Source organism: Talpa europaea (assembly GCF_964194135.1).
Source record: "Talpa europaea genome assembly, chromosome: 1".
Lineage (NCBI taxonomy): Eukaryota > Metazoa > Chordata > Mammalia > Eulipotyphla > Talpidae > Talpa > Talpa europaea.
In genome coordinates, this window is record NC_140073.1 from 50,507,156 (window position 1) to 50,520,212 (window position 13,057).

The following is a 13,057-nucleotide window of genomic DNA, read 5'->3' on the forward strand; positions in this document are numbered from 1 at the left end:
TGGAGTGTTACAATAGGCAGCCCGTGAAGGCCTCATCTACATGGACAACACGGAGCTGATCTGCATGTTGGTGCATGGTACTAAGCAACTGCCAGAGCGGGGTTTAACTGGTAGAGCCCCCCCGCCCTCAGTACCCCTGGGATGCAAAATAATTAATTGCCTTGTTCTACTTGGGGTACGAATAGGCAGACCCGTCTTGAGAGGTTACAGAGAGTCCCCTGTTCATGCAGCGATGGATAAAGATGTTCAGACTCTTGTCCCTCAAAATAAATGGAAATAACATTGATGGTAAAATTAAAATACTTAAGAGTTGGGTACGGCTTTTGATTTCATGAAATACTTTAAAATTTATTTCCAGTACTTTAGGGGAAAAAAAATTTAAACTTAGGATCTGAACAGTCTATTCAGAGAACAAATACAAACAGCTAATAAACATATGAAAAGATGTTTGGCCGCACTGATAATTAAAGAAATGCAGATCAAAACAATGATTTTTTTTTTTTTTTCCTTTCAGGCTGATGAAAATGGAAAAGATTGTTAATCTCTTATACTGTGGACAGGAGCACAGGCTGGTGCAATATTTTTCTGGTACCATTTGGCAATAACCATCAAAATTGAACTAGGCGTACTTTTGGGTACTATGATCAGGAAATTACTCTCCAGTTACACCCATCTCTCTCCCCCCATGCTGTGATGGACATAAGGAATTCACCAGCAAGCTAACCCATGAGCGCTAACAACTTAAGTCTCTGTGAGGGGAAGGCAAGGTGGGCAACCCCTGGTCCATCCAAGCAATGCAAGAAAATGAGCATTAACCAGAGTGAGTTTGTTTTGTAGTGACAGAGCAACATCTCCTGGTGTGTTGTCAAGGGACAATGAGGAGTAAACAGTGGATAAAATGACCCCTTTGGTGTGAATAAAACATGGAGAGAATTTTTTTTTTTCCTGGAAGAATAACAAAAACTCTTTTATGGTGGTCCCCTTTAGAGAAAGATAACGAGGAACATAAAATGAGTTACATTTTGTTTTCTTCTCTGTGCTCCTTATACTTTCTGGCCAATCATATTTACCATTTTTTGAAGTTGACAGGGCAGTGATATTAGGCCATGTGTGTTTTTCTTGCCCTTGCACTCATTAAACAGCCAATAAATGTTACAACTTATTATAATAGTATATGTTCATTTTAATATACTCAAATACAGGAGAGAGGGAAGTTGACTGGAACACAGGAGGGACCCTTGAAACTTCAGGGGAGACTGTGAATCCTACCTGAGTTTCTCCAGAGAACAGGCATTGTTTTCTCCTGCTGGTAATCTGAAAAAGGACAGAAACTGGGGCTTAAGAGGAGGGAAGAAAGAGTGGAATTCAGGTCAGAATAGATGCTTTCACATGTGGTCTTGGAAGCCTCCAGGGAAAAGAGGCAAAGTCCCAGAGTCCTGGAGGGGCATGGTATGGAAAGGCGAGGCGACAGCCCGGGAGAGCAATGGAAGAGCCATTTAGAGTGTCCTGGGTTGAGGAGCATGGGCCCTCTCTCCACGGGTGACAGGAAAGCACTGGAAGCTACTGCAGGGGGTGACCATGGAGTTAGGCAGTTTGAGGAGGAAAATAAAGGTAATTGATTTTTCCATCTCAAGTGCCTGAGTTTATTTTCCCGTTGGACTCTAAAGCAAGAAACACAGACAACTATTCTATCTCCTTTACTACTTGGCATCTAGCACAGTTGCTGGCACACAGCAGCACCCGTTTATAGAAGGAACAGGATGTGGATACCGTCTGCATAGCCTCATCTCTCCTTTTCCTTGTTTGCATCTTCCAAATCCCTACACAATGCAGCCGGGTGTCCTTTCGAGCCAGGAGTCCACTGGCAGAAGTTATTATACATGCAAAGAAGTTCAAAGAACTCCTCCTGGAAAGGCTGACCTATTTCACCAGCTAGGTGATATCTGAGCAATAAAGATTCATTTGACTCTATTAGATCAAATGTAAAAATAAAATTAAAATTAATTAAAAACTACAGCATACCGCTCCTTACAAAAACACCTTTGATGTACATTCAGCACACTGAACAGAGGCGGTTAGGGAAGGCAATGAGGTTTCAATTATCCTGGCTACTGGCGGAAAGAGATAACATGGATAAAAGAAATCCACAGATAATCAAAATTAGAAATCCTTTATTCTGTCTCTCCATTTCAACTTCGTCCTTAACACGCTCTCGTGAGGACCTGGAAAGAATGCTCAGGTTTGTTTAATCTTCCCTTCCGTCCCTTTTTCTATAGAGGTAGAGGTGTTGAAAAGGTAAGGGAAAGAAATAGCCTACCGTGAAGACTTGCTGTGTATCGGTCGATCGGAACTGTCTGGCTATTTTCCTTCCCTCCCCACCCCTCGATCTTTTCTCTATCTTTTTCTTGCTCCAAGAGGCTGACCTTCTGAGGCAATAGCAGTGAGAGGCTTGACTTCTGGTTGGGTTTCACCAATAGGAGGCACCCATCTCAGAGGGCAGAGGAGAATGAGGCAGACATGTTTCCTCCCCCACTATTCCCTGCCAGGCTGTGAGTTGGCAGGGCTGCTTTCTTCTTTGTGAGGCCACAGTTCCTTTCCAGCATGCTCACCTGGAGATGAAGCTTTCTCTCAGTAACTACTCTGCCCCTACCCAATTAGGCCCAGGGGTGATAATGGTTCTACCCTGTTGCTAATTCTCCATCCTGTGCTCTCACTTATTGGTTTCCAGAAACCCTTGACCTTCATTCAACTTTCCTCAATTACCCCATTTAAGCATGCCATCATTTCCTGCATTTACCACATATTCCCAGGGGCTAGAGAACCTCAAAGAGGATAATTAATCTGCCTGGGGTCACAACTTTAGGAACTGGTAGAACCAGAATACCAAGCCAGGACAGTCCAACCCTAAAGCTTAGAGATCTGACAACTTGATCACATCTCTGAGAAACCAAAGCTCAGTGAGAATTTGAAAAATGATGCCATCGCAAAGGAACCCTTTGAAAGTTTTATCTCAGAGTTGAAAGGATTCCAAAGGCTGGGTCTCTAAGACCATCCATGACAGGTATGTCTGGATCTGGTAGAAAACTTGTCTTTTATGAATTACTTTGTCTCTTGAATTTCAATTCCTATAGGCCTTGCTCCTGGACTCTGAGTCTCACCTTCAGATTTCATGACTTCTGTTGGGTTATAGTGTTTTCTGGGCTTGGGTTTTGGGACTGAAGTGGCCCTTCAGTTAGGTAACAAGTCTATCCTCTGTCAGTCCTCATTCATCCATTCCTCCATCGCTCTGCAATTACTAAGGGATTGTTCTGACCCAGGGCCCTATAGAATTGCCAAGGTGAGCAAGACATGGCAGGCAATGCAGACACACTCACAGGTGACTGTCACCCACTGTGGAAAGAGATCTGCACAGATAGACTGTGGGTGTAGCAGAGGGCACCTCCACTCACTGGGATCAGGAATGATCAGTAGTGAAGGCTTTCTAGAGTTAGCCTCCCTGAGGTGCATTTTAAAGGATGAGTAGGAGAAAGTGTGGTGGGGGGCTTGGGAGACAGGCACTGAAGGTGTCCAAGCAGAGAAGGTAGCCTGAGCCAAGGACAAAGTGCAGGGAATGCCAGAGTTGCAAGATTTCGGAACTCAGGTTGTGTCCAGGTGGTGGGATGTGGGCTGGAATGGCAGACGAGGCTCTATCACAGAACTAGGTTGAAGTTAGTAGACTAGTGCCCAGGCTCTAAGCCAGTCTAGCAGTTCAAGAGCTGGATCCTATCTCCTAAAGGGCTATTTTATTTCTCAAAGAGCTTACTTTTAAACATTTCAAATCTATGTATAAGAAAAGTGAATAGTTCAATGAGTCCCATGGACCCAGGGTTAGAGTCCCGTTCCTTAGTCTCCTCCAGTTTCCATCAGAATTGGACTGATGGCCACCAAACCCACCATGGGTACAAAGGTCCTCAGCTAGATGGAGAAGACAGTGTTGGGGTGAAGGACCCAACAGAACATCATGCAAGATGCCCCCCGAAACCTAATGGCTAGCCAATACCGATCTATTTGCTTCTGTTTCCTTGTGCATTGGAAGGGTGGAGGGCCAGGGGCACACAGCTAATGCAAGAAAAGTAATAAACTACAAAGAACTGACAGGTGTCTTTGGCACATGAGCTGCCAGACATGGCAGCCAGGCAGGCCGACCCTTCCCAAGTGGAAACTGCTGGAGTAAAGGAGAAAGCACAGGTGAGGAGGCAGGCGTGAAGAATCTCCACCCAGACATTACAAAGGCCACTGAATGTGTTGTTCAGGAGGGAAAACTTCAAACTGAACTTGAGACCAGAGAGTATGCTGACTCCATAAATGCTATCATTAAGAATCATCACAGATAATGTGGTTTTAATTAGGAGGGTTGAGATACTGGCAAATGTTCAAAAGCCTTTTCATCTGAAAATCCAATCCACTAGCATGAGGGGTATTTAGCTTGCATAATGCGAACATGCCGAGGTGGAAGAGTTCAAGCCTTCTTTCTGCAAACACCTGGGAGGTGAAGGTTACTCCATTCACAGTAGACTGAGAAGTTGGAAAACTTGGGCGTTATCTCTTTACATAGGAAGAGGAGAAGGTTTTGTGGCTTGTCTCATGCTGAGACAGAAAGGGCTTTGAGTCAGAGAGTTCTCCATCCATCAGGTACCAATGGGTCCATATGAGACCTGGGACAAAATGTGTCACCTTCCTGAGCTTTGATTCCCTCATGCATCAAATGGAGACAATTAAACCTATACCCCACAAAGCTATGGAAAGAATTAAATGAATTCACATCTGCACTGAAACAAGAGACCTGGTACAGACGAAATGCTCAGAAAGCATGAACTTTCTTCACTTTTCCTGCCTCCTCACCTAGTAGGCAGCTGGGCCAGTATCCAAGCCAAGTTTTTGTGAAGCCAAGGCTAATCCCCTTTCACTATGCCATACGACCACATCCTTTGCCAGCGTGGGTCAGTACCATGTCTTATTTCCTAGGGGTCAAGTTTGCAGTAAGCAAAAGTGGCTTTGACCTGTAAAACCAGTCTCTAAATGTGAGAAGTTTCCTGCCTGCATCTCTAAATCCTATCAGCTTCCTGCACCAGGGAATCTTTGCTGGCAGTGACTCTATTAAATACCAATAGATGGCCAGGCTTCTGAGCAGATCACATAATCCTTGTCTGCTAATGGAGCCAGGGACTGAGGTGGATGCTGTTATTTCAACCAGGGAGGCTGAGGAAAAGGCTGTTTGTCATTTTTTAAGCAGGTGCACCCCAGAGTCTCCCTGGCTCCCTGACATGATGTGTCTGTCACTTTGCTCATATGAGTTGCCCACTTTTCCAGGCAGGCAAATCATCGTCAAACTCATCTGCAGAGGAACAAACCCAAGATGAGCAGTCTGGGGCCACATTTCAGCCCTGGCTCCACCACTCACTAGCTGCACAGGCAGGGCTGGCTTCATCACTTGTCTGGCTTATTCAAAAATGGTGATGATCCAACTTATTCGATCCACAAATACAGACTATCTACTGTGTTCTAGGTCATGTAATCATTGCTGGAAATATTAGGATTTATTCCCAGGTGCTAATGAGCTCCTATTTCTAAAGGTGTTGTGGGTTGTTCCTAGGCAGGGATGTAGAACAAGGACACTTCTTGGTCAAGGGAGGGTTGGTCCGTAAACTACCTGCCCAGACTATACTGCAGAGCTGGGAGGAGGATTATGTTAGATAAAGGCTGTGCACTGTAGCATATTGTTCAAAGACACGTTGTTATTTTCATCTCTCCAATTTAGCAACAAATAGTGAGTGTCCACTATGCACCAAACACTAGACACTGGACTATATCAGTGAAAAAAAGAGAGAAAAACCCTTGCCTTCTTGGAACTTACATGCTAGTGAAGGGCACCTTCAACCATCCATGCTTCCCACCTACTCACCCAACCATCCATCTCTGTGCCCACTAGTTCATCAAACACCTACTACCTATCCAGCACTGTACTAGGCACTAAGAAAGAATTGAAAGAGAATAGGCGATTATCAGGCACTATGGTTACTCAAGATGAGTTGACACCTCACTGCTAACAGGCAAGATGCCATCCCTTCTGCTCACTTCTCAGAACCACCAGTTGAACAACACTCTCATGCAAGAAACAGTAAAGAATCATATTAGTGAGACAGACTCAGGGCTACCAGTTGGAGGTCTGTGGGTGTTGGGAGGGTAGTGGCTTTGCATGGAATGTTGCACATCTTCTGTAGACTAAACAAGTGTCGTGCCTCATAGAGAGTTGTACACTGTTTGTCAAAGGAGAATAGATACTGTAACAAACAAAAAATAATTACATTAAGAGCATTGCTGATTTGATAGTAACCCTCAGGCATCATATAACACTAGGTTTGGGACTAGGGCAAGGTGACTGAGGCACAAGGGACAAAAAAGTTAAAAGAGGTGCTTGCTTTCAAGGGCTGCCCCTGAAGTTGCATGACCCTGGCAGTGAGTATTACTTAAATTTTACTTTAGGTGCCTCTCTCCTATTTAAACCCATCAAAAGCATAACAAGGGTGTCCGTTGCTGAACATATGCTCTACACCTGGCAATGTGCTCAGCATTTACTATGCCTGGAATTATCTTATTTAGCCTTTATGATAACCTCACAAAGAAGATATTAACTCCATTTTATGGAAGTATAAACTGAGGCCACAGAAAATAACATGGTTCACTTTAGGTTATAGCATCTTGAAATGTATGGAATACCAGATCTTGCCGTTCTCTGTCCAGAGAGCCTCCCTCAGGGTGAGAAATATGACCTATTCCCTACGGCCCAGCAAGCAGTCGTGTGCCTCATGTTGCAGACACAGCTTGTGGCCTCCTCTACCTGCCCAGATAGCTCATCTCATACAGCTCTAGGCACTCCAAGTCTGCCCTCTCATCACCAGAGGGTCCCCACTGCTCCCTTGGTCCCCCTGCTCCTGGAGCAGAGATGCCTGAGGCTTTTGCCAGGCCCTAACCCAGATAATGCACAATCTGCCTTGGAGCATTCCATTCTTCTAGAAGCTTCTTTTGGTCAAAGAGACAATTGGGCTATGAAAATGATGTTTCCTAAGCCTGGTCTCTCTTCTTGGAAGCATTAAAAAAAAAAGGGGAGAAAATGAAGGCACTTTGGGAGAACAGCCATGTCAGTGTGAGTCACCTTGGCGCCAAAGTGACTATAATTGAATGACAATTTGCCAGTTTTCCATGAGGCACTGAGGCCAGTGTTCCTGTTTGCTTTGACCTGATGCATGTGGAGAGGAGAGCCATGCAGACAAGCCCCTGTGTATGGGAAATTTCTGGGCACAACCTTTCCCTCTGTGAACCCACATCCGACCCTCTCCTGTTCTGAGTCCAACATTGCACAGTATCTGGCAATGGATTTCCACAAAGCAGCGAGCTGTGAGGTGACCTAGCACAGCTGCCTGCCCATTTCTAGGGGTGCAGGAAGCTGTAGAATTGTACCCCACAAACCTTGCCAAGGGCTGTGGAACAGTCATGCATTAGGGGCCACCTCTATTCCCAGCCCTGTGCTGAGGTCCATTCCCTGCTATTCCTTCATTGATGCTCACCACACTCTCATGAAGCATGAGGAGAACAGGTGTGGCCTTTTGGAGGGAGTGAAAATGTTCTAAAATTGATTGTGGTGCTGGTTTCACAACTCTTTGAATCTATGAAAGGTCACTGAGTTGTGCATAGTACGCTTGCTCAGTTATATGTTAATAAAGTTGTTACTGAAAAAGAAAGAAAAGTAAAGTAAGCTGTATTACTAAGAGGACGTGGTTAGATGAGATGGGGCACGCTCAGGGTGTTATGGCTGTAGACAAGAGGACATGGCTAGAAAATATATTTTGTTGTTTTTTTAATGCTTTTATTTATTTTGCCTAGAAGAACTGGGGTGTAGGCCAGAGCTGTGGGGAGTGAGAGGATTCACCAGAGACAGAGTGGGGAGCAGAACAGGTGGATCTGCTGAGGGAAGCAGCGGGCACAACAGTAGAGGTCAGCTGCGCTGTGTGGGTAGCTCCCTAGCCAGAGATCTAACTCAGGCCAAAGTGGGGATAGCTCCAAGACTTACCCCCTAGGCCACCAGGGAGGCCCACAGAATCCATATTTTCTTTTTTTTTTAAATTTATTTATTTATTTATACAAGCACTGGGTACAGCCAGAAGCGCGGGAGGGCGAGAGGATTCACCAGAGCCAGAGCGGGGAGCAGAGCAGGCAGAAGGACCGAAGTACACTGCTGAGGGGAGCAGCGGGCGGCAGGAGAGGTCTGCGCGCCATGTGGGACCCTCCTCCGGTGGCCGGGGAGCAGCCGGGGATCGAACCAGGGCTGCAGAGGCTGCGGGCAGCTTCGCAACCCAGCGCTTAACCGCTGCGCCACCGGGGAGGCCCAGAATCCATATTTTCTAACTCAAGATCTCAGTCTGTCATGAAATGAAAAGCAGCACCTGCTCTCAAGAAGTTTTTCAACAGGGAAGAGAAGCCAAATACTTAAAATAAGCTGGAACCAGGTAAATACTCCCTGGGAGATTTAAGCAGGAGCACAGGAGTTTGTCAGACCAGGTTTCAGAGAGCACGGATACTAAGTTGTGCTGGGAATGCAACCCTTTTGCTCCCACTGCCTTCCACAATGGGTACAGAGCAGATCACATGTCCAGTCTGGAACAGGGGCTAGATCTACTTAAGCAGCCACCCCAGACACTACAATATCAGCCCCAACATGGCGACAGGGCTTATATGTCAGATGCTCTTCTAACGTTGTCAGATAAAACAGCGTATTAGCTACTTGATAAGGGTTTGGTACAGCCATTCATTCATTCATTCATTCATTCGTGATTGAGTACCTGCTATGAACAGGGTGCTCTGCAGGTACTTATCTCTGAATTCCTGAGTCAATTCTGAAGTCATATATTCTGTCCTATTGCATTTTTGAGACTATTTGATCCAGAATATATCCAAAAGAGCCTAGTACAAAACCGCACCTGTGAAGAAGGCCGCTCCACAGCCCTAGGGGGCAGGAACTCCCTTTAGACTGGAAGGTCAGAGAAATGAGGTGACATGCCTGAGGCTGTATGCTAATAAGTGGCAGAATCTGGATCCCAGCTCTGGTTTTCTGACTTGAGTTAACACAACCTCTATCCACTGTAGCCAGTGACGTGATCCTGTCTCACTACCTCTGATGTTGCTCTGTGCCCTCCTTCCCTAGGACCTAAATTCTGTAAGGTCACTGACGTTGCAGCCACCCTTGTAGTGAGTGGCCACATCACAGAGTAGTTAGGAATGCGGACTAAGAATAAAACACAGTTTTATTCTCAGAAAATACTATGGAAAGGAGACAGGCCCTTGCTTCTGGATTGCTGACCCGGGTTCTGGATGCAGCTATGTCATTAAGTCCAGGTATCCCTGGCTTCTTTCTGGGCCTCCGGTTCATCTTCTATGAAATGAAGGGGTTGACCTTTATGTGGACTTTTGCCCTAAAACTCAGCCCAAGTCTGGTCCCCCCACTCAACTTGCTGTCTCAGGGCTGTAGTCTGGCCTTGAGTTCTGGGTACACCCTACCCGTGACCCTCAATGATTCTCAGCATCCTAGGAGGCTGCCTGCCCACACAGAGTTGGGGCTATACTCCCCAGAAACCTTGTTCACATCTGACTTCATCTCTACTCTCTCCTGTGTACCCAGGAAACAGCTAATCCCAACTACTTGTCACTATTTTGGGGCCCACGGTACCCTCTGACTCAGAGCAGGCACCCAATTATGAATGAATGAATGAATGAATGCCTGTATCACAAGGCTACTAGTCTGCCTTCTTGACAGAGTTCTGATTTCCCCAGTGCCTGGGGGTTTGTGCTAGGCCCTTTTGGATATATTTGGGGTAAAAATAATTGGGGTTAAATGTTCCAAAAAGTGCTGCAGAACAAAATATATGACTTTAGAACTGACTAGGGAAATCAGGGCGCTACATCCCTGCAAAGCAGCAGGACACACACAGCCAAAACAGAGAATCCAGGAGACTGAAAACGAACGCTGGACAAACAACAAGGCTCACAGCGGGTATTGCACAGACCAGACATGGGACTGAATCAAGCCTTTCACTTTTGGGTCTGGCTGGCTTTGAAGCTCATTACATTAACACTGTTCACTAGACCTTTCTGCAGTGACAAAATGTTCTGTAAACCTGTGCAGTCCAATGTGGTACCATTCACACATAGAATTCAGACTGGAGATGTGGCTCAGGTAACTCAGGGATAATATTTTTAATTTTCTTTTAACTAATTTAAGTTGCCCATGTGGTTGGTGACAACCTAGTTAGAGAGCTCAGGTCAAGGCCTATATCACACAGCCTGACTGGATAGATCCACACCTGGCTTGAAGGTGGTGGCCTTCCGACTCCACCATATACAAGCAGGGCATGGGAGTTCCACCCATTGCTACCTGAGCAGGCCTGGCTCTGTGGTGCTCCCATGGCCTCAGCTCTGCCTCTGAGCAATGGATCTGGTTTAAGTAGCTGAGACTCTTTGAACCTCAAATTTCTCATCTTGCATCTTCACAAGATCATTGGGGGAAAATGGGAAAACATGTCTGGGAATTAACTGACACATAACGGGCATTTAATAAGCATTGGCGGCCTCCCTTATTCCCTCCCTCACCCAGCTCTTTACTCTTGATGGGCCCCCTCAGAGCATCGGATGGAATTGCATACTCACAACCGTTAGATGATGCCTTGAGATTCCAACCTGCCTTCTCCTGACTTGGCTTGGTTCTGAACTCCCAGTCTCCTCAGCTCCACCAATGAACCCTCCACTGGACTGGGCCAGGACTGAAATACAGAGGGAGAGCAGTTGGGTACCACTCAGGACAGACTGGCTTACTTATTATTATTATTATTATTATTATTATTATTATTATTATTATTTTGGATTGTTTTTCCTTTAGCAGCAGGGATGCTATGGGTTTGGAGATGAAACTGTTTAAAAAGCACAGATCTTGACAAAACAAAGCCAGGGCCTTCCTCCTCTACAGCCTCTCAAATTTCTTCCCTGCCATCCCCCCAAGACAAATAGTCGGGCAGACCTCTGAGTTCCTCCAAACAAAGATGTGATGCTGCCAACATTTGGTTTCTTGTAACCTCTGGATGGTTGACAGGCAGTCATGAGTGTGGTCCGTGGAGACTCCGAGGGGGTCTGTGGAGAAGTGTGTGATCATAGCCCAGCAAGGGTTTCTTACATTTTGAGAAAACCAGCCTGCGGGACAGATTACCTTTTCCCGAAGCAGAGATGCTGCAACGAAAGAACAAGCCTTGGAGGTAGGAATCTGCAGCGACACCGGTCTGTGAGCACCCAGATATGCAGGCACCCGCTTGTCCCCTCCTAGATGCAGCGGGTCCTGCACCACACTAGGGAATGTCCTGGGGGCTCAACTTTCTCACCCCCCAGAAATGGAGTCAGTAATTGATCCCTGCCTCCCAGAGCTGCTGTGGGAGAGCACACAGCGGCTGTGCAGTTGCAGCGTGGGGGTGGATACAGTTTATTGGCGTTTCCCTTGTGCTTCCATGAGCTTTATTCACAGACATTAGCCATTGATCTGACACTGCAATCTGGACCTTTCTTTGAAAATTACCAGATTCCACAAAAAACATCTGGCTTGTAGCAGGGAGCCCCCAAGGAAGTGGACGCCAGCCCTGATGATTAAATTACTACTACCCCTGGCTAGAACCGAAAACAAAGTTTATAAGTGTAAACTGCTCGTTCCATCCATTTCCCCCAAAGCTTTGAAGCTCAGCCTCATTCCCACCCCCATTTCCTCACTACAGCAAGAAGAGATGCTTCGGAAATGAGACCTCAAGATGTAACTCTGAAAACAATTTAAAAAGGAATGTGTGACACAGCGAGCGGTAGAACTGCTTGCAGAAGCAGCTCAGGGCATTAGGTGAAGAGAGTGAGAGGGACTTAGACTCCAGTTCTCGCTAAGTCCTAGATGGCTGTTTGATCTTGGCCAAGTTACTTAACATCTCGGTGTGTTTTGAAGTATCTCAGCTGTAAATCAGGGAGGGTACCTACATGGAAGAGTATTTCTGAAGATTACGTGGATGGAATGACACATAAAGGTGATTGGTATAGAAGGCACTTACTAAATAGTCATTTAATCAGGTTGAATTGAGTCATTGCATTGCATTCCTCCTCCCCACCCTACCCCCCAATAACTTTGATGAAAATTTAGCTTTTCTAGCTCTTTCCAACCCACCTGCCTAACACACCATTCTTTCCCAGTGGCGCAGTGGTGAGAGGAAGATGGAAAGCATTTGGCCAGAATGCAAACCTCATTAACTCCTCTGTCTCTCCATCTGCTATCTATCAGGAACTCAGTGCAAGGAGGCAGGTGACCAATAAAAACCCTCTCACTTCCCTTTGTGTCTGGGCCAGTGTGTGACAGTGCAAAGCTGTCCACAACTCTGGGCCCCTGTCAGGGATCTGCTCCAGCCTGGCCTTGTAATTCGTAGCTAGAGCAGGGGCTTTTCTGAGCTCAGGAAACAAAAGCTGAAATTCACAACCAACTCAGAATCGGCAGCCAGACCCAGCTGGCCTCCTGTGTAGGTCAAGAGAGAGTCTGAAAACCAGCGGATGACACCAAAAACATGGTGGAGAAATCAGGTTATTATTCACAGCACAGAACCTCTGATTTCAATGAATTTCCTTATTCCTCAAGGACACTGAAAACATTGCTTGCTTTATAAAAAGAGATCTTCTGCACTCTAGTTTTTCAGAAACATACAATTTGTAGAAAAGTAAGGTATCAGGAGTTCATGCAGGTGGTCCATGCTCAACAAGTGGGAGCTGTTACACTCATTCTTACACTGCTGATTGCTGAGAACTCCCTTGGGCTTTTTGTTGGTGGGGAATAGGCCAGTTCTGAGTTTCCTGGCAGCCAATGCAAAGCAGCAAACATGATCAGTTTTACAATTCCCGGTATCAACAGTGTACATGCAACACTAACCCAGGATAAGTGCAACCGTCATAGGAACTGAAA